General features: G+C 49.8%; 1 protein-coding gene across 12 annotated transcripts in view; it reads left to right on the top strand.

Moving 5' to 3' along the window:
• GATAD2A (GATA zinc finger domain containing 2A) overlaps window positions 1-21,778 on the top strand; it is a 99,639-nt gene that overhangs the window by 12,742 nt on the left and 65,119 nt on the right. For 5 of the 12 annotated variants that reach the window (XM_082622145.1, XM_082622151.1, XM_082622146.1 and 2 more), the window contains exon 1: window positions 539-643. The exons of 6 other annotated variants lie outside the window; for them this stretch is intronic. The gene's annotated coding sequence lies outside the window, so the exon portion shown is untranslated. Of the gene's footprint in view, window positions 1-538; window positions 644-21,778 lie in introns of those variants that run through there. One more of the 12 variants, XM_082622153.1, reaches the window with a different exon arrangement.

The raw sequence follows: 21,778 nt of genomic DNA, 5'->3' as shown, positions 1-21,778 counted from the left end.
ATTCTAACCTTGGTTTTCAGAAGCAGTTGCCTGAGGTCTCGCAGCTCAGTTGGAGCGAGGTCAGCAGTGAGCGCGTCGTGAGTCAGCCCTGGGCGCGGCCCGCCCGGCTCTGCCGCGGGTGAGCTGGCGACGACCCCCCTAACCCTGCGGCAGGAGCCCGCCCGAGCCCTCGTGGGAAACCGGCGCGCGGGGCCGGGCGTCCAGTGGAGCGCGGTCAGGAGGGGCGGTGCTTCCGGGGCGGTGTCGATCTGCCTGACCCCGCCCACCACCATCAGGTCCCGCCCCAACCCACTGGCCCCGCCCAGCCGGGCGCGGGCGGGCGGCGTCGCCTTTAAGAGCTCCCCGGTGTTTTGGGGGCCGCGGGCCGGGCGCGCTGACCTGGTGCGCATGTCCCGGGCGGTGACGCCGGCGCCGGGCTCCATGTGTGCGGCCGAGGGGCGCATTATCTGGCCGGCGGCGCGGGCGGGCGGGCGGACCGGCGGAGCGAGCGCCGCGGGCCCGGGCGGCCCCACAGGCGGAGCGAGCGCGCGCGGCCCGGCGCCCCCAGCCCCTCGGCCGCCCGGCCCCGCAGGCGACCCCGACCCCGGCCCCGCGGCCCCTTGAACCCGCGCGCTGTCCTAGGGCCCGGCCGGCCCGCGGCCCGGTAAGTTCCGGACCAAACTTGGCGGGGGGCGGGGGCTGGGGTCGGGGCCGAGGTCGTGCGAGGGAGACTGGAGCGGCAGGGGCGGTGTGGGTTGGGCAGGGTCGGAGGGTCGGGGGGCTGTGAGGGACCCCTGTGTGAGCATGGAAAAGTGAGAGCGAGCGAGTACTGCTTTTATTCTGGGAGCGTCTTTCTTGCGCTGCCCTGGAAAGTTCCGCGCTCCGACGCCGCCCGGGCACGTGGGGGCCGGGCCGGGCGGGGGTCCTGAAAAGTCGCGTCGTCGCCCCTCTTCCTCCTGCGCTTCCTCTGGGGTCGGGGGAGGGGTCGGGCTGAGAGGCGCAGCTTCCCAGCGGCCGGGACGGGCTGGGGGGCGGTGGCACGTGGGCGCGCAGGGCGAGGGTCCCGGGCGGGGGTCGCGGGCTGGCCGGGCCGCGGCGCTGAACCCCGCGGCGACGGCGACGGCGGCTGCGGATCCCGTGTCAGAATAAGAGTCCCCGCGCGCCCACGCCTGCAGGGCTGGCCCTCCCCCAGCTCGCGCCCTTCCTGCCTGACCCCCGGGAGCCGCGGGACCCTTCCCCCTCTGTGGGTTCCGGCCTTTCACAGGGCTTTACACTTTAAATTTGCCTCCCCATCTAGGCGTTGGCTGTATTGATTTCTTTTTTCCCACCTGGAAAGGGTCGGCATCAGTGACTAGACAGCAGCAGCTGGCCTTTTAAAGGGATTATTGCCAAGAATCGGAATTGATCACTTCAACAAGGAAGGGCTTATGGGCAGGGCCCTAGCCTAGAGCGTGATTGACACTTGGTGTGTGCGCAAACACTGGGACCCAGAAATGAATGGGGATCCCTCCCTTAGGAACTCTGACACGTTGGGTGCACGTTTCTGCCCTGCCCTGGGAATTTTGCAGGGACTGCTTAATTTTGTGTATAGGATCCTATGCCTTTAGGTGTGTAGTTCATCCTTATCTTTAGAGCTTTGGATTCTTTAGACCAAAGTCCGAGTGAGTCACTTGCGCCTTTAATTTCCTCTCTTCCTTACCCTTTTACTTCTTTCAGTTTTCTTGGAGTGCACAGTACTGGTTAAGTCTCTGGTTCCGTATGTCCATTTCGCACAGTGACACCTTCTGGCTGTGGTAGCGCAGAGAAACTGAGGGACAGACAGCCTTCTGTGCAGTTGCTTTAGTCTTGGACCCACTGTCCTGTTGATGTTTTTATTTCTTCTGGTAGTGGTTACAAGTTTTCTTTTAAGTTAGATTATGTGCAATGTTTGCTGGCACCAGATCAATATGCTGAGTAGCGTGTTAGACCTGACAGCAAGCTATGGAGGAAGGCTAAAAGATCACACCGGCCCCGATTTGAATGCCCACTGTGTGCTAAGCTCAGTGCACAGACGTATTTCAGTGCCCTTAACAATCCGATGGAGGAAGGGAGAGTAAAGTCCCCACTTTACAGGTGAGGAAACTGGGGCTTCTGGAGGTCAGGCTGCTTGCCCAAGACTGCTTAGTAGAGAGGCAGAGCTGGGCTTGCGCCTGCCCTGTGGGGCACCAGAGCCCAGGAATGCTCCCGCTTGCAAGCCCAGTATGTGAGTATTTTCTGGGAGCTCCTAAAACACAAGGCCATTTATTTGTCCAGGCTCCAGTACACCTCTGCTTGGAGTTGGGGGATGACCTGGTGACACCATTTCTAGCCCTGCTTTGTCCTCGGAGAGCAGAGTTACCAGCTGGCTTTTAAGAACCAAGCCACAGAGTCACCCCTTTGCCTTGCTTCCATAGCCTGTAACTCAGAAAAGTTGGTCCTTTTCTAGAGGAAGCAGTTTAGGTTGGGGATTTTGAGAGTAATTTGCTAGACCCTTTCCTCAGTTACTCCCCCACCCTTCATCTTTCATCCCCTATTTCTCCCCTAAAATTCTGAAGCTGGGTTTTGCCAGAGGATTGCCTCTCATCTTGGATGTGGTGTAGAGAATGGGATTAATGTATTAATGATTTGGATGCATTGTTATTTCCATTCAGATGACATCATTTTTTAATGTCAAGTCATCTCTATTAATGCAGTATCATTTGGCAGATCCTACAATTTTATATTTTGATAGAGAGGAAAGAAATAATGCTGCTCTTTGTAAAAAAAAAAAAAAAAAAAAAAAGTCCTGGAAGGATTTGTACCAAGATTAGGGTTAGCAGTAGTTTGTTTGTTTGTTTGTTGTCTTAACTTTTTGATACCTGTGTTTTATGTTTTTTTAAAAAAAGAAGGAACATTTTAAATTTAAGTAATAAAACATTTTAAAGACTCCAATTCTCAACTCTTTAGTAGTTCTTCTCACTTGTTTTGTATCACTTATTTTGTTACTTTGTGGCATTGCGCGAGTGATTTCTGTATTGATTTATTCAATAAATATCAATGTGCATACTGTGCCTCCGGCACCATGCTAGGAATCCCTGCTCGGTGGAGTTTACTGTGAGATTAATGGGAGAGAAATTGTAACTAATCTCATAAACTTGGGGAAACTTACAAGGGCCAAGGAGAGAAGGATGCTGTGACCTGGTGAGCAAGACTTGAGGGGGTCTTTTTTCAGCTGGGATCAGAGGACATGTAGGAGCTAAATAGCTAAAGTGAAAAAGGAAGAGCATTTCTGGCAGAGAGAGTGCTTGGGACTGAAGGAAGATCAGTATGGTTGGAGCAGAGAGAGACAAATGCGCAGGCTCCAGGGCTGAGGGGTCTGGAATTTACCTTGAGAACAGTAGGACCTCATTGAAGAGGATAATACAGGGACCCATGTGATGAGGGTGCATTGGGCCTTAGATAGCAGAAGACGGGAAGATGGTGCCTGAAGGACATGAGGGGGACAGTAGCGAAGCCATTCTGAAATGTTGGCATTTTCTGGTGTTCTGTTGGGAGAAAATCAAGAATGACCTTCAGAGTCTTGAATGTGTCTGTTTCGAAGAGACAGAAATGTAATGCCCTTACCACTGAATCCAGTTAAGGACTCTTGGTGTGGGTGTGTTAACCTCTGAAAGCATAGGCAACTCAAATGCTTGCCTGGAGAACTACCTGTTTGGACTTGGTAGTCCAAACTACCAAGTTTGGACTTTGGGTGTTTCTGTGCCATCAAATGGAATGGAAAAGATTATTTTCCCTAGGCTTATTTTTTTCTCCCTGATGATTGAGTTAATTTATGCTCATTGTAGAAAACTAGGAGGATTATGAAACAGGTGAGTAGGTGAGGTCTTCATGAGCAGTCGTCCTGGGGTAATAGAGTGTCATTGGGATTTCCTTGTAATAGTTGTCGGGTTAGGAAGTGCGGCAGAACCAGAAGAACGAGTTGGCAGTGTCATAGATTGAGGCTTACAGAACTGTGCAGCCTGCTAAGTGTGGTTGTTTGTTAGAATGGATGCTCTTGAGTTATTTGAACTGTTTTAGGAGGTGAGTTGGACAGCCTGGCCTCAGATTGCTTTTCTTTCAGGTAATGAAACTTACTTTATGTGCTGACTGTGCATAGCTACATCTTTGCCTTGAATTAGGAGGGCAACGCGTTAAGAAGGTTGACGTAAAAAAAATACAGGGGACCTGAAGTGGTGGCAGTGAGATGGAAGTAGTGAGACTGGTGTTATGAGAAACAAAAGTAGCAGCTGGGGACAGATCTTACATACTTGTGGATTCCGGCAAACAGGATCCAGGACTTCTTAGTCAAGAGGAATGTTAGACCACGGGCTTCTTGCCCCTCCTCTTGTTTTCTAGGCTGTATTTATGACCTCTTTTTGTGGGTGATGAGAATGTAGGTTAGTCTTTTAGAAGACAGAGAAACTTACTCTAATTGAATACCTGAAGGTAGCCGTAGGAAGTGACTTGAAATCCTCTGGAACCCTCCAGGGTATGTGGGAAAGGGTCTTTGCGGCTTCAGTGCACTGCACCCACTTTTCTCTCTCTTGATTTTCACAGAGGTACTTGAATCCTTGAGCCATTCCTTCTGCATCTCCATCTCTAGCCTTGAAACCACTTGACCTGCCTTGCTAGTCAGGTCTTTTGGTTTGAACCTTCAAACCTAATTCATCCTAAATGAGGTAATGCCTTTGAGTACACTTTTAATAAATAGTGCTGCATTATATTGGCCAACCAGATCTTCCTGGTGCCAGGCAGGCTGTTCCACAACCAGTACCACCTGCTCTTTGACAAGTGAGGCCGTGGGCCTGTTCCCAGGTAGCAGGTCCCTGTAATGGTGTCATGGGTCAGCCCTGGCTTTGCCTTAGGTTGGGTGTGAGCTCCACCCGGCCACTTCCTTGTGACTTGACCTTGGTGAACCTTGTCCTCTGTGTCCTATTTCTAAAAAGTGGGTAGTAATGTCTGCCTTAAATGGCTGAGTTGGGAGTGAGATAATAAATGCCAGTGGCATAGCACAGCGCCTAGTATGTGTACCTGCTCAATAAATTGGAGTTCAGTGAGTGTACCATCATGACTAGAGCAGATGAGGCAGAGCCCCACAGCATTAATGACTGTTCTGCTTTTCATGTGTGGAGCACCTCTGTGTTTGTGGGACAAACCATCACTGTCTCTGCCCCTTGGAACCACAACCTTGTTCCCACCTTTCAGATGGAAGAAGGTCAGGTCCCTACAGAGGGTGATACTTGGCAGAGTCACCTTGCTGATTTTTCTACAGCTGGGACTGGTCCCCAACCTTTCCGATTTCAGGCTATGAATGTTTTTCCCACCAGCCTTAGTGCCTCCCTGGTGATACAGAATGGCTAGGTTGGTGGTGCCTCATCAGGGCAAAGGAGACACAGCCCCTTTTCCTGATCCCGAGCTTGCTGAACCCCACATTCTGATTTTCAGGGGCAGCCCTTCCATTTGTAAGATGTTTGCCAGGCAGATTCTTGTGGGGTCCTGCCTTTGAGAACCCAGAGGTGCCCCTGTACCTCTGGCTTTATCATTGAGTGGACTCTGGTCAGGGATGAGAAGTAGGTTGCTTGATGGTGCTTGCAGTGGCAAACAGGAGAGTTTGGTCCCGAATCCTGTCCTCCTTCCGCACTTACAGCTCTAGCCAGTTTGGGAATTTGACAGATCTGACTACAGCTTACCACTCTTCAGCATTGGGCAGGTTTTCTGGCCACCTGGCCTCAGCTTTCCCATCCATAGACAGGGACTGTATCTTAATCTCATGGGATGACTGTGAGGGCAATTGGGAAATGTTTAAAAGGAGTCAGGGATAGCCTAGCCCTTGATTCTCCATCTACCTCTGAGACAGAAATCCTTCTCTGGGGAAATTTCCTGGCAGTCTAGTGGTTAGGACTCCTAGCTTCCACTGCAGGGGGCACGGTTCGATCCCTGGTCGAGGAACTAAGATCCCGCGTTTCTCGAGGTGGGGCCAAAAAAAGAAAAGTAACCAAAAAACAAAAGGCTTCTCTGCCCAGAGGACAGCTACATGATGATCTCCCTGGGTCTTACATCTCAGTTATCACGCACAATGAAACACTCAGATTGAGGAGCTAGATTTTCTTTATAACAAAATTCCACCACAACCTGACAATTTGGAGGTCTTCAGAACTTATTGTAAGGAAATCTCACCTAAAAGGTCAGTCAGGTTATCCGGAAGGGAAGTGAAAAACCTTGTGGTCTTAAATCTGCATATAATCCCAATATAACATTTCCTACAATCGCAGTTGTTGTGTGCAGTTAGCCTTTGAGTCAGTAGCTGTTAAACTTGACTCAACACATTCTTACCTTAGAGGCAGCTGCTCACCATGACCTTGGAGGTGAGCAGGTTTCAGGCCAGTATCTTCGTCCCTTGAGTTTCCATTTGGTGGACTTTTGTGGCAGTGACAGCATATTTTTAGCTTTCTTGTGTGTTTTGGGCAGGCTCACTCTGCCAGCCAGCTCTGAAAACTTTGCTACTACAATCTTCATTCATCCACGGAGGAAACACATTTTTTTCCCAATTGCTCAGTGGTGTGGGGAAAGTAGGAGCATGACAAACTGAGTCCTTGGTTTGAAGGTGTTGATTGAATTGGTTGAGTCACTCCAGACTTGTGATATTCTCAGGACTTGCATATCATTGACAACATCTGAACCTCATTTTCTCTTCTCTTCTGTATTATTCTTGTGCATGTAAAGGGTTAATGCCCACCCCCTTCAATGGCGGGCAGTTCTTTCAGAGGATTCTGGAGTCACATCCCTCCCTGGGACTCTCTTACACCCACCGGGACCTGGGGAGATTTCGAGGGTTTGATTAGTATTTTCCTTAACACTTTTGTTTAATTAGCTGACCTTCTCAGCAGTTTGTATGTTGGTCATCTGTCTCTTGCCTCTCTCCCCAAACCTTTAAAGTTTTTATCGTTGAGGCTTTTTGTTTGTTTCAACCTTACAAGTGACATTTCCCAATGCCAAAGACTGGGGAGGTGGTGGGTGCCTCAGGTGTCAGTAGTAGGCATTTTAAGTTTTTGAAGTTTGCTTTTGAAGTTTTCTTGGTTAAGGATATTAATGGACTGAGTCTGGATTAAAATGTAATTGTAGCCTTACTGTCAATTTATATTTGTCAGGCAGAGCATTAGAAATGTAACTATTTTTGGTCCTTGGGCAGTAGACAAATGTAACATTCACCTGGGGCTAGCTTGCTTCTGTGTGCTGTTTTGCTGAACCCAGCAGGCAGCATACAGACTTCCAGATGAACAGGACAGCCCTTGATGTTACAAACTGGAAACTGAGGCCTGAGAGGAGGAGTGGCCTGCCCTGGGTTGACTTGCAGAAGAGAGAACATAGATCTCTGTTCCCTTCTAATGCTTCCTGGTCTGATCTCTGTTATCCTTATTTCTTTATGGCCTGGTTAGTTTAGAATTTTTTGTTTTGTTTTAGGTTTCTCTTTATTTCTGTAGTGTAGGTCCATTGGCAGGTTTCCTTCCTCAGGGCTTTGTTTTTTGAGGTCATCATGGTATCTCTGGTGTGAGGATGGGACAGGACACAGGGAAGAAGAACTCAGGGCTGCTGCTGGAGTCTCAGGGCTGCCTTCAAAACAAAAACAAAACAAAACAAAAACTCTAGCTGTTTCCTGTTCTGGAATTGAGTGGTTGATGGCTTTCAATTTTAAGAGCATTAAACTGCTTTTCCCCATCTATTAATAAAAAGTAATGACACTTATTATTTAGTCATCCTTCGGGTGATCCATTTTGGATGTCCGTTTCAAGATTCAAAAAAGCTAGACATCAGATCCTGTACGAGGCTCTGATGGTCAGCAGTGCTAGTCTGGGGCAAGAGTGAAGGACCTTAACACTCAGATAAGGATGAGTCTAGGACAGCACAAGCTGGCTGCTAAAAAGCTTCGAGGGAGGTTATTTTTTGCATATCCTTTATATGTGGGGAAGTCCATTCTGCCTGCTGAAATGGTCTTTAAACCATTTCACAGGAGTACTGGTTAGAGGGATTGACCATGTTCTTGGAAGAGAGAAGATTGGGTGGGGGGTGGCGAGGGGTTCCAGGAGACCCATTGGTGAGTTGGGATCTCAGCTCAGGACTGGACAGTTGGCCTTTCCTGCTGTTGGTGCCATCAGGTACCCACTCACCCCCTCAGGGAGGATGGAAGGGGTTCCTCTTACTTTCCAGAGATAAGATCAGGTGACCCTGACACAAAAGGCAGCAAAAGTGGACAGGTTGCCACCTGGGGAAGGTACTTAGCATTGGGTGAGCAGATGAGAAACATGCACCTTCTGTGAAGTTTAAGATGGTGGGAGCATGCCCACTTCGTTACCTTGGTTTATTGCAGAAGGGAGAAAGTAACTTAAATTGCTTAGAAAAATTAGGGTCATTTTGAATCAGTTTAACCAGTCTCCTAAGTCTATGAACTAGGGTTGGCTAATTTTTCTTTTAAGTTATTTTAAAAAGTTAACCCATTGACATAGAAGAGCCTAAGCTACTCCAGTAGGTGGTCTATGGAGTGAAATGCAGTACAGGTGTCTCAGGCCATGAGATAGTGGGTCTTCAGTTTTAGGGGTGCTGAGTATGAGCAAAGGTGAGGTGAGCTGGGCCCTAGAGAAGGGTGGTCTGAGATCGTGTTTACTGCCTGGGAGAAGGTGGGCATTGGTGAGACCCAGGGCGCAGCCTGTGGCCCTGGATGGCCACTTTCTGCTTCACTAGGAGAACGTAGTGTGTTGAGGTGTGGCAGTCCTGTGTGGCCATCAGGACTCAGGACCCTCATGAACAGGAGGGACGTGTCTTTGACCCTGCCAGATCTCGGCTGGCTCTGGGGGCTGGGTGCGGAACTTGATTTGTCCTTGTGTCTCTTCCTCCCCAAAGAAATAGTGCTTTGTGTTAGATGAAAGTGTGATAAATAACAGGTAAAAGAATAAAATATCTGAGGGACTGTCTTGTGTATACGAGTTTGTTCTGCTCTGTTCCCAAGAGTGAAGTAGTGATGGATAGGTGGAAATTAGAAGGACGTGGCCCTTAACTTAGCCTGAAAAAGAGCTTTGTAGCAATTAGAGGGACCAGGAAGATGCTCGATGTGATTCTGTGCCCCAGGAGCTGGCTGGTAATCAGCATTTTCTTTCTTTCTTTCTTTCTTTTTTTTTGATGTGGACCATTTTTGAAGTCTGTATTCGATTTGTTACAATATTGCTTCTGTTTTATGTTTTGGTTTTTTGTCCCTGAGGCATGTGGGATCTTAGCTCCCTGACCAGGGATCGAACCCACACCCCCTGCATTGAAAGGCAAAGTCAACCACTGGACCACCAGGGAAGTCCCGGTAATCAGCATTTTCTAGATTCTGAGAATTTTCTAGCTTGAGGTTTTGGACACTTTTCCACACAGACCTAGAGCGATTAAGACACTTCTCTGAAACATCACATGAATTTTTCCAACAGCTGCAGCTTCCTAGTTTGAGAATGTTTCCCTGTTTCATGAATTGCTCAAATGTTTCCAAGTTCTGACTCTTCTTGCAGAGTTCAGGGGAGAAGACAGGTGGGTGTCTTACCCAATGACAATACTGGTTTTGAGAGTAGGGAGAGGGGTTGTGGACACAGGAAGGAAAGGGGCCATGGGGACCTGGCACTTGGAAAAAAAATGACTTGGGTCTGAGAGTGACATCTGCCTGATGATGACCAAGACACCATCAGGGTCCTGATTTTGAGGTCATGGGTGGGAGTGAGGAATCAGGTGAGTTGGGTGAGGGCAGCAGCCTGGTGCCTCATATGCAGAGCTGGGAGGGCCAGCACATGCCCTGGCCACCACCCACCTTAGGAAGCGCTCCCACAGGGCCTGGGCTGTCCCCCAGCTCCATGTCCCTTGGCCATGTGTCTTCTGCTGTCCTTGCACTCTCCTTGCTGTCTATGGCCAGAGGACCTGTCTCCTTCCCACTGGTCTGTGTCTGCTCTGTTCCCTACCTCATGCATGAGTGCTGTGCTGTTCTGATGGAAGGAAAGAAGATAATTCTGCACATCTGTTCCTTGCCAGGGACCCCTGGTCTGCTCTGTGGAGTGCTAAGAGTGGTTGGCTTGTGTGTACATCTCACACAATGGAAAAGAAGATGAAAAGGTCCTAGTTTATGACCTAGGCTGGCAGTATTTTTTTTCCCCTTAATATTTTGCTGCACCCCGCGGCATGAGGGATCTTCATTTCTAACCAGCATCAAACCCGTGCCCCCAACAGTGGAAGTGCAGAGTCTTAACCACTGGACTACCAGGGAAGTCCCTGGTAGTGTTGATCAAGTCCTTTAAGCCCCTTCCCTTGGCTTGTATGTACCCTGGCAGGTAGGGGCTTAGAAATATGTGCTTCGTCAACCTCTGAGGGTTTTAGTGCCTGTGCAGAAGGTGAAGATGCACACGAGTTATTGAATTTGCTGTATCATCCATGGAATGAGGGTTTGCACAACAAGGCTCATTCCTCCAGGAGGTTTCTAGCAATTCAGTAAAGGGTTAAGTTAGTGTGGTCTTGTAAGAGGGAATCGAGGGTGTGCTGATCTTTGCTTTAGGAAGTTTTCCCGTAGCCTTGGGAAGGATCCAGCCTTAGGATGGCCTTAAGAGTCCGACTGCCCTCGAAGGTGTGGTGGTTCAGATTTGAGCCTGGGTCTGGGAGATGGCTGACCTGCATCTGGATCCCCATTTAACTTCTTAATCCTGTGACCCTGGCCAATCACCTTGACTTATCTTAGCCTCTGTTTTTTTCACCTGTCAAGTGTGGGCATCAGTGGCAGTCCCCCATGTGAAGTGTGGTTGCTGTTGGTAGTACCTCATTCTGTGGTTAGGAGGATTAAATGAAATCAGGTATGTAAAGTACTGGCACCACGCCTGGCACCAAATAAAGAGTTTAATAATCATTATCCACTGTTGCACTTTTCTTTTCCTCCTTTAGTAACAAAATCTCTTGTCAATGTGTTAAAGGTGATTCTTTGGACGTTCTGGCCTTTGTCAGCAGTGAGCTTTTTTTTCTGTAGCAGTTTGAATCTGTGTGCCCAGCGGTAGCTTTCTCAGTGGAGAGTCAGGCCCTCCCCTTTCTGTGCCACCAAAGTCTGATGAACACTGATGAGTCCTGGACCATGGGGGACAGTGGAGCCCCCACTCTAGCAGTAGTGCAACTGGGGTCTTGGGGACAGACCTGCAGTGCCCGGGGCTCAGGATGGATCTTGGTGCTGGATGGTTAGGTAGGACCTAGGTCTGTGTGAGGTGGCTGGTGACAGAGCATGGGCAGTGGGGTAGGCCTCGGAGGAGGCCAGAGGGTCCCTGCAAGGCTGGCCCAGTAAAGGTGAGGTGAGTGAACACCCCTACCCTTGCCCCTGTGGCACTCCTCCTCCTCTCTCCTCCTCGCCCCTTTTGGTCTGGGAGGGCTGGTGGCTTGGGACTCGAGGTGACTTCCCAGGGGACTTCTTGCTTTGGGTTGGGTTGTATTGGCAGGACTGTGCTTTGAGAACATTGGAATGAGGTGGACTTTGTGGGCTACTTGGGAGCCTGACCCTGCTTAGGACAGTGTTTCTCTGGAATGTGTGGTCTACGTTCTCAACAACTGACAGCTTAGGAGTACACCTTTGCCTGGAAGATAAAGTGTGTGCTGGCCTCACGTGTGCCCATGTGGTGTCCTGTATATATTGGTTTTGTGTGCACCCTTGTGTGTGCGTGTGCACATGTGCTTATGCACGTGTGTGATGGCTCTATATGTGCTTGTGCGTGTGTGTATGTGTGCAAATGGAGGAAAGACATTTCAGTCCGTGTTGGACATGGGCTTCGTGTGGCAGAGTCCTGCCTTTTGTGGGGTCCCCGGCCCACTCTGGGGTGAGTCTCAGGTAGAGACAAAGTCCCACTGAGGGCGCAGCCCACAGGTTTCTTTGGGCTTCTTAGTTTAAGTCAGAGATTCACATGACATTTGCACTGTACCTCATAGCACATCAGGTTTAGTACTAAAATCTTCTGCCAGCAAGGAAATCTCCAACTCGCAGCGGAAGCCAAAACAAAGCGTATTTCAAAATTCTGGTGTCCTCGCCGTTGCACCCCAGGAAGCAGGCCTTTCACTCTTCTAAAGTTTTGGTAGGGCCCGGGGATTTGGTCTTTGCTGCCTCTCTCCTCCAGGAGCGGGCTTCTCTATGTGTCTGACTCTCTGCTTGCTCCCTAGATGCTGGCTCTTCGGCTGAGTCAAGCAGAACTCTTCCCAGCCAGCAAGGCCCTGTGTCTGCCCAGCACCTGTTCTCCCCAGTGGCTCTTCTGTGAGGATAAAGTGATGGGAAGTGTCTATGCAAGGTGCTGGGAAGCTCTGATGGCCTAGAGAAGCCTGGTGTAGCCCACCCTCCCCTACCTCCTCTGAGACCTTGGGAAGGCTCTGCTTCTTCCATCTTGGGCTCATTTTACCTTATAAGGGCTGGGGGCAGTGAGGACAGTTTGATGGTTCTCTGAAACACCCTCCCTGAGGAGCCCCTCTGTTCCTGACCTCCTCTGATCATACTTTTATCGTCGGGTACATTGTCAGGAAGATGTGGTGTCTGTTCATGTCATTTCTCAATTTGTTCTTTTTTTTCCTTTTTTTAATATTTATTTATTTATTTGGCTGCACCGGGTCTTAGTTGAGGCACGTGGGATCTTCGTTGCGGCACGTGGGATATTTGTCGCGGCATGCAGGATCTTTTTTTAGTTGGGGCATGCGAACTCTTAGTTGCGGCATGTGGTATCTAGTTCCCTGACCAGGGATCGAACCTGGGCCCCCTGCACTGGGAGTGTGGAGTCTTAGCCACTGAATCACCAAGGAAGTCCCTCTTAATTTGTTCTTAATTGGCTTATGTAGTGTAAGCCACAATTTACTGATAAATGTTGCCATCGTTGTAGTTTCTTCCTTGGAACCTTGCAGCATTTTAATCACTCATGCAGTTTTTGTGATCATTGTGATACATCATCAGAGTTTGTGGCAATGATGAAGTGTCTGGGGCTGGGAACTGGCTTGTTGGTCTGGACCTTGCCATGAGGCCTCGGGACTCCTGGGCTGAACATGTGGCCTCAGTCACGGCCATCAATGCTGTGATGTGGTTGTTGGATGGCTCCAGCCACGTGTCAGAAGTTACTAGATGGTTTTGACTGTTTGACCTGGTTCCTGACAGATAGAGAAACTGAATTCTGCCTCTTAGGAAAGCTTGGTTGCTCAGATGGTTGTAGCTTGTTTTGTATTTGACGACCCAGCATCAGACTAGATTTCCAGAATTCTACCAAAGCCACCCTTCTGTCCAAAACTCAGCTAGGGAGCATCTGGAGGTTTGTGTGTGGACGATGCTGACCTTGCCGCCTGCCTGGGTACTCACTAGCTGCTCTGGATTTGGATCTAGGCGGACCCTTTGGTGTTCTGGAAAGTACCACCTTACATAGACCTCAGTCACTTGTTCTCAGTCTCCTGTTGCCTGCCTGGAGGATGGGACCCTTCATGAGGATCAAGGTGGCAGAGGCCAACTGAGGCTCCAGGTCCGTCCAGCAGTAGTGGGACAGCTGGTGGGTGCTTTCCTTGGTAGTGAGCAGACAGTAGCCCTGCCTCCCAGGAAGTGCCCAAGTGCCGCAGGGGTGAGGGGGTGGGGGAGTAGGGGAGTGCGTTTTAGAGGTGAAAACTGGAGGTCCTCTCCTGGACTGTGTGGTCTGCCCAGTTTACATTTCTTTTTTTTTTTTAATAAATTTATTTATTTTATATTTATTTATTTTATTTTTGGCTGGTTGGGTCTTTGTTGCTGCGCACGGGCTTTCTCTAGTTGCAGCGAGCGAGGGCTACTCTTGGTTGTGGTGTGTGGGATCCTCATTGCAGTGGTTTCTCTTGTTGTGGAGCACAGGGTCTAGGCACGCAGGCTTCAGTAGTTGTGGCACACGGACTTAGTTGCTCCTCAGCATGTGGGATCTTCCCGGACCAGGGCTCGAACCCGTGTCACCTGCATCGGCAGGCGGATTCTTAACCACTGCACCACCAGAGAAGTCCCCCCAGTTTACATTTCTTTGGTGATATTTCTGCCATCCTACCTGTTGCTACCTGACCAAAATAGTCTTACCTTGGACCTTACAGGGATAAGCTTTGTGAACTACTTTTAGATTTTGTTTGGATTTCAAGACCATGAAGTTTTTTCCTTTAGGCCCAGGTAGGTCTTCATTTATATACAGTGGGGCCAGCACAGAACACTGCTCCCTCCGTGCTCTTGAACAGGTTTTCCCTTCTCTGTTCCAGTTCTGGAAAGTGAGATACCGGTTCTTAAACTTGTGGGGAGCACCTGCCCTAGTTACCAGATTGCGTCAGATTGCTGCTTGTTCACCAAGACCGCCTGTTTGAAGATGGCCGGTGAGGAAGTATAAACTCTGGGCTCAGCCTATGGCCTTCATGTTGCTCCTCAGAGAGACTTGGGGTGATGTGCAGGTCTTTGCCCTGTCCATGAATATGTAGGTCATGGTTGGTGCCCGTGTCATCACAGAGTTGGGGTCTGTCTTTACGGCACGGAGAAGGTGCTCAGCTGGTGGGTTTGCTTCTGCTTTCTCAGCACACACAGGCCCACGGCCACAGGACCTGGGTTGAGGCAGCACATGGCGCCTGTGGCCAGGGCCCGGGACCCCTCAGAGGCAGTGGAGGACACCTAGTCCTCCACTTGGTGAAAGAAGGATTCTTGTTTTTCCAGGAGATTGTGTGATAAATAAGGTGTTGCTTCTTTAAAAACAAACTCAAGAAAACTTGCCACAAGAATGGAATGGCTGGAGGTTTTATTTCTTGACATGAAAATAAATACTGATACAGCTGGTTGACATGCTGTGTGACGTGGAGGCCACCTGGATGGTGCCTTCTTGGCAATGAGGCCCACTGCTTTGGGAACCTCCTGTTCAGGCCACCTGCTATGATGGAGATCTTCTGTGGCTGGGGCTTTTTGTGATCCTCACTCTCAAATTTTTCTGTTCCAAGTGGTCCTGGAGACTCAGTTACCTCCTCAGCCTCCCCCTTGTTAGTCGTCCCAGGAGGACACTATATTTTGCAGTCGTAGGCCACACAGGGACATGTCTGTTTGGAAAGGAGACTGCCTGCTTGCCCAGGCCAAACTAGGTGGGGAACCCCGGAAAATCATTTTTGCCCTTCTCCTTATTCTGGAGCAGTTAACCAAAGTGATAATTGAGGTGCTATGGGCGTTTCTATCTGAAATTATTGGTAATGAACGAAATGTCCTCCTCCTGTTGGAGTTGGGTACCTCATGTGGGGTCATTTGGTGTCACTGTTTTCCCACATAGCATCCATGGACTTGGCCAGTGTGGTGACTGACTCCCCTGGGCCTGGCTTTGTGTCAGCCTCACAAGATAAGTGGGTTTGGTACTCAGACCTTGAGGAGGGGATGCAGTGTTTTCCTCTTCAGTGACATTGATTGCTGAGTGCCCTGTTGGGCCTAGTTGTTTGTGTCTCTGTTGTCTTGAGTTTGACGTGCCTGGACCTCAGGGCTCACACCACCAGTGGGCTTGCGTAAGGGTTTCTGAGTTCTGGCTGAGGTGCTCCAAGGAATAGGTTTGGCTTGTGCTGTGATATCTCTGGCTTCCACATATAGGAAAAGATTGTGCCCAAGATGAGTTAGTTATCTTTATCATTCATCTGACAGGGATTTCTTGACTCCCTTGGTTCATGGCTGTGAGATGGGGCTGAAATAGGTGTGTCCTGGGGAGACAGAGTGCTCTGGGAGGCAAGAACTGGGGTGATGAGACTTGGCATACTTGAAGTCCATCTGAGGTATAACATTAGATGCTGCTTTCATCTCACTATTCTAAGTCTTTCCAGTATCTTTTTGTGCAATTTATTTGGGGAGTGGAGGGAAGGACGGGTTGATAGTAGAACATGTCAGGGACATGGCTGGTCTGGGAAACAGGGTTCTAGAGCCATGCTTTTTGGCTGTGGGTGTACCAGGCCCATGGGCCTTGTTCTGTACACACTAAGGCCTCGAAAGGTTAAAATGATTTGTTGTTCTGCCTCAAAGAGACATTGTGCTGAGTGAAATACGCCAGACAGAAAAGGACAAATACTGCATGATTCTATTTATATGAGGCACCTAGAGTAGTCAAATTCATAGAGACAGAAAGTAGGATGGTGGTTGCCTGGATGGGCATGGGAGGGAGGGAAAAATGGGTAGTTAGTTAATGGAGACAGAGTTTCAGTTTTGCAAGGTGAAAAAGTTCTGGAGCTGGATGATGGTGATGGCTGTACAACAGTGTGAATGTACTTAGTGCCACTGAACTGTACACTTAAAAATGACTAAGACCAAGAAAATGATTAAGACAGTAAATTTTATGTTATGTATATTTTAGCGCAGTAAAAAAAAGAAAAAAACCCAGAACCTTTCTGAATTCAGAAATATCCTGCATCCTTATGAGAGCATGCATGCATTTTTTAAAATAAATTTATTTATTTGTTTGTTTGTTTGTTTGTTTGTTTTTGGCTGCATTGGGTCTTCGTTGCTGCACTCGGGCTTCTCATTGCGGTAGCTTCTCTTGTTGCGGAGCACGGGCTCTAGACACGTGGGCTGCACTAGTTGTGGCACGCAGGCTCAGCAGTTGTGGCTCGCGGGCTCTAGAGCGCAGGCTCAGTGGTTGTGGTGCACGGGCTTAGTTGCTCCGCGGCATGTGGGATCCTCCCCGACCAGGGATCGAACCCGTGTCCCCTGCATTGGCAGGTGGGCTCCCAAGCACTGCGCCACCAGGGAAGCCCAGCAGGCAGATTCTTAACCACTGCACCACCAGGGAAGCCTAGAGCATGCATTTTTATCCTCCAAGAGTTAGCTTAGGGAGAAATGAACAGAGACACTCACATTTTGATGGTCTACCTTATGCCAGATACTAGGGGCTTTAAAAAAAAAGGAGGGCCTCCCTGGTGGCGCAGTGGTTGAGAGTCCGCCTGCCGATGCAGGGGATACGGGTTCGTGCCCCGGTCTGGGAGGATCCCATATGCCGCGGAGCGGCTGGGCCCGTGAGCCATGGCCGCTGGGCCTGCGCATCCGGAGCCTGTGCTCCGCAACGGGGGAGGCCACAACAGTGAGAGGCCCGCATACCGCAAAAAAAAAAAAAAAAAAAAAAAAAAAGGAAAAGGTATACGTGGTTCTAGAAGGCTCATTGTAACATCGTCTTGGGAGCATGATTCCGTGGGTGTTCTTTGGTCCCTAGAGTGGTGGGGCCTGGATGCACTTCCTCCCCTCAGTAGAGACACACAGAACTGGAGTCTGCAGGAGATTTAGGGGGACAGTCCAGGGAGATTTGAGGTCTTCTCTCCTCCAGTGCTCAGCACAGAGATTGAAGGTGTTCCTTGGTTTTCTGTGGCTCTTTGTTAGAGAATTCCCTTCGTATGGCACATATTGGTGTGTATGCACAGAAGGGGAAACTCTAGTTCGTAGGTACTCGTTACTAACACAGAAGTTATTTCCTCTTTTGTTCTTGTGACATTTTCTTCAAGGTATCCTTTAATATCGTAATGCCCTAATGCTAGACATTTCAAACACCTACCAAAGTCTCAGACTTGTCTAGATGTGAACATTTGATCCCTGGGCTTTTTTAAATTTTATTTTATTTTTTATTTTATTCATTTACTTTGTTTTATTTATTATTATTTTTGGCTGTGTTGGGTCAGTTGCAGCATGTGGGATCTCTTTTTTTTTTTTTTTTTTTTTTACGGCACGTGGGATCTTTGGTGAGGCATGCAGTATCTTTCGTTGTGGCATGTGCGCTTCTCTCTAGTTGGTGGCGTGTGGGTTTTCTCTCCTCTAGTTGTTGTGTGCTGGCTCCAGAGTGTGTTGGCTCTATAGTTTGAGGCATGTGGGCTCTGTTGTTGAGGCGCGCGAGCTCAGTAGTTGTGGCGCGTGGGCTTAGTTGCCCTGTGGCCTGTGGGATCTTAGTTCCCTGACCAGGGATCGAACCTGCGTTCCCTGCATTGGAAGGCGGATTCTTTACCACTGGACCACCAGGGAAGTTCCTGATCCCTGGGCATTTTAAGTATGGGGGTTTATCTGAAGTTCTGAACTGCCGAGTGGACTGCCTGGACAGCTGCTAGGGAGCGAGGGTGGAAACACTGAAAGGAACCTTGTTATAAGGAATCAAATTTTTTTTTTTTTTGCGGTACGCGGGCCTCTCACCGCTGTGGCCCCTCCTGTTGCGGAGCACAGGCTCCAGACGCGCAGGCCCAGCGGCCATGGCTCACAGGCCCAGCCACTCCGCGGCACGTGGGACCCTCCCAGACCGGGGCACGAACCCGCATCGGCAGGCGGACTCTCAACCACTGCGCCACCAGGGAAGCCTAGGAATCAAAATATTTTGAGGAACAACATTAATCATAGTAGTCAAAGTAAGAACTAGTTGCTTCTCTTTGAGAGCCTGCCTGGAGCCAGGGCCTGCCACTTGGTCCTCAGAATGGTCTTGAGTCCTAAGGGGCTAGGTGGGCTCCCAGGGGCACAGTTGGATTTGGCCCCAGGCTGGACGGACTGTTTAATTGTCAGGAGGGTCGTGGCTGAGCAGTTGGCTGTGTGATTCATCAGTAGGATTCTGTTCATTATCATCAGGATGGTCTGGTAGTGTGAAAGGGAGGGATGCTCAGAAGAAAGGAGGGTCGTGCTGAAGTCAAGTCTTCGAGAGGGCAGGGGCTTCTGTTGGAAGGATTGTCGATGGGTTTTTTAGGGAGGGATATGGAATCTTGGCAATAGAAAGGGGGAGGGGAGTGCAGGGTGTGGGTGAATGGGTGCTGGGGTAGGTCACACTTCTTAGTGGTGATGGGGGAGGCCCTTCCAGACACAAGGCCATTGAGGCCTATGGGAATCTCCAGGCGCCTTTCTCCAAACAGCCATGTGAGGGAGTTGGGGAGAGCTCCCCCCCACCCCAAGAAGCTCTGGGCTCTGCAGGGGCTGTGGCGACGCTGTGGCCTTGCCTATCTCCATATTGTTTCTTCCTGATGTTATATTTATATTGTTATGTTTTTGCATCAAGTTGGTGGTGAAAACATAGTGGTTGATAACTCACAGAGGATGCCATTTTGTCATTTCTACTCCATGCCTCCTTGGGCCTTGGATAAGGAGGTGAGCAAGCGCCCTTTCTCTTGTGGAGTGTAGAGCATTTGGGGGAGAGAACCTAGTGGGATGCTTGATGTCAGACGTCAAGGTCAGCCGTGCCATGTGATGGAGCTGTAGTCCTCGGGGATGGAAGCGGGGAGAGGGTGCCTGAGTAACACATGTTTTGAGTCTGAAAGGTGAGTAGGGGGAAGGAAGGACTTTCATGGCAGTGAGAACAGCATGTGCAAAGGCCCAGTCGTGGAGGAAGGCAGATACGGTGGGTAAGATGAATCGAAACAAGGCCTGTGTGGTTGGAGCCAGGAGCATGGTGTGTGTACAAATACTGTGTGCGTGCCAGATGACTTCATAGGGTCACCTGCGCCTAAACAGTCAGGGCCTTAAGGGCTGTGGTGAGGTGTTGGGGGTGTTGGGGGGTTTTAACGAGCTTTAGGAACAGCTGCATTGGCGTAGTGTAGGGAATGGACAGTCTGTCTCTTGGTGAGGCCGTGGTTACTGTGGCAGAGGGAGGAGAGGCAGGGGCAGACCGGGGTTCTGGAGGGCACATACTGGTCGTTACCCTGGTGGATGCTTTGGCTTGACAGTGGAGACCGGCCAGCTCTGGTTGCCAAGGATAGGCTTGTGCAGCTGGCCTCACTGTCCTTGGCTCCTTGGCCCTCATGGGGTTGGTTCTTTGCCTCTCTAGTCTGCCTAGTCATGCTCTCCCTCACTCTGTGGGGATATAGGGTTAATGAGGCTCTTTGCCTTGGGGAGAGCAAGTACTGCTTGGTCCCCTGGGGCTGACGTGGAGCTGAAGCACCCCCTTGCTGTGCCTCTGCCTTGACTTCTTGTCTCAGGCATGCTGCTCTGCCTGAGTCATCTTTGTCCCTTTAATGCTCAGCAGAGCCTGTTAGGGCCATGGTTCCCTCCTGCTTTCAAGGATCAGGTAGTCAGTATTTTCGGCCGTTACTGTCTTTGTCATTACTACTCAGCTCTGCCCCGTAGGTGAAAGCAGCTAGAGACAGTGCAAACTTGAGTGGGCGTGGCTGTGTCCCAAGAAAGCCATTAGCCAGAACAGGCCCAGGCAGTAGTTTGCCGACCCTTGGATTAGGGAATTGACTCTGATCCAAGTTAATCTTTCCCTAGCCAGCCAGCGCATGTTGGAGCAGTGTGACCTCTGGGCTTCCTTGAGATGATCCACTGTTGCCCTGCCTCAGTTTCTCCCTTTCTCATAGAGCTAGCTGGGGACTTCCTCTCCTTGACAGTTAGCAGTACAGTCGCTAAGACTGTGGGCAGAGAGGGTCTGGGTGGGGTGCTCATTTTGTGTGGAACAAGTGGACTTTGTGGACCTAGGGGTGGGAGAAGGTGAATAGTATTATTGCTGGGTTTCATCTTGGAGGTTTTTTGGCTTAATATGTTCCTGGGATTGGATTAGAACCAGAGTGGTAAATATTTGGGTGCAGATACAATTGAAGAATTTGAGAGACTGCACAAGTGTTTGGTGAGTGCAGACGGTGGTAGGAGGAGATCAGAGGTGTGCAGCTTCCATAGGGTCAGGCCTCGGAAGGGATGATGGGACCCTCTGGGGGGCACCTTGGAGAGCCCAGGCTTACCCATCAGGTGCCCATGGCCTCTGAGAGCTGTCCCTGGGCTGGCCATGGGCATTGCAGCTGGAGCATCTCTAAGGAACTGGAGCTCCCTAGACAGCAGCCAGTGTTCTGGCCGGGGGCTCCTCCCCTCAGGTTAAAAGGGAGCAGACCTCTCTTGCCTGAGCTGGAGAGGATGAAGTGGCAACAGTGGACTTTTGTTGCCCAAAGTGCAGTGACTTGATTTCATGTAAATCACCAATCACTGCCTCCTTACCAAGTGTGATCTCCTTCAGACTGGGAAATTGTTGTTTGGGTAGGTCGAAGATTCGGGGTGTTGTGTGTGTATGCATGTAAGTGGAGTACCCAGGTGCAGGGTCAAAGCCAAACCATAATGATTTATCAAGGGAGTGGAAGAGTCTCTTATGAGTTGGTAATTGTGTACTTAAGGGTTACTTGATACTGTTTTAAATATATGGGTTGGAAATAAAAACAGTAAAAGCTCTATAAACCCAGCCAGTGTGGGGTAGATGGCACAGCAGCCCAAATGATACACCAGTGGAAAGTGATTACAGTTTATTTTAGAGAAATGCTCCCAGTCCTGATGGTGCTAAGTGGTCTCTGCTTGGTTTCTGCTCCTTCGTGAATTTTGCTCTAATTGTATCAAGGGGTTGCTGGTGTGTGAACTCCTCAGATTGGTTCTTTCTCCCTCAGTGTTAAACCATCTCTGCTCATTCATTCTATAAATATGTATTGAGCACCGGACACTGTTGGAGGTGCTTGAAATGATATCAGGCACCAGGCAGACACCCCTTTCCTTGTGGCATTTATGTTCTTGCCGGGTGAGAAAGTCCATAGATACAGTAGCTGTGTTGTGTGGAGTTTGAGGAGGGGCCAGGGCTGTGCGAGAGAAAGGGCAGGGTGAGCAGGGTGGGCCTCTTTGAGGGAGACATTTGAGCAGTGACTTGGGGGTACACGGAGGAGACAGCCATGGGGGGGGAGAGTGATGGAGGCAGAGAGCAGCTCGCACAAAGGCTGGCGCCTACTGTTAGAGCAGGCTGTGTACAGACGGTTTTGGGAAATTGTGTGAAGC

Source organism: Mesoplodon mirus (assembly GCF_964341445.2).
Source record: "Mesoplodon mirus genome assembly, chromosome: 5".
In the NCBI taxonomy this organism is placed as follows: domain Eukaryota; kingdom Metazoa; phylum Chordata; class Mammalia; order Artiodactyla; family Ziphiidae; genus Mesoplodon; species Mesoplodon mirus.
The sequence above is the reverse complement of the archived record's forward strand: the minus strand, read 5'-3'. Positions and strand labels throughout refer to the sequence as shown.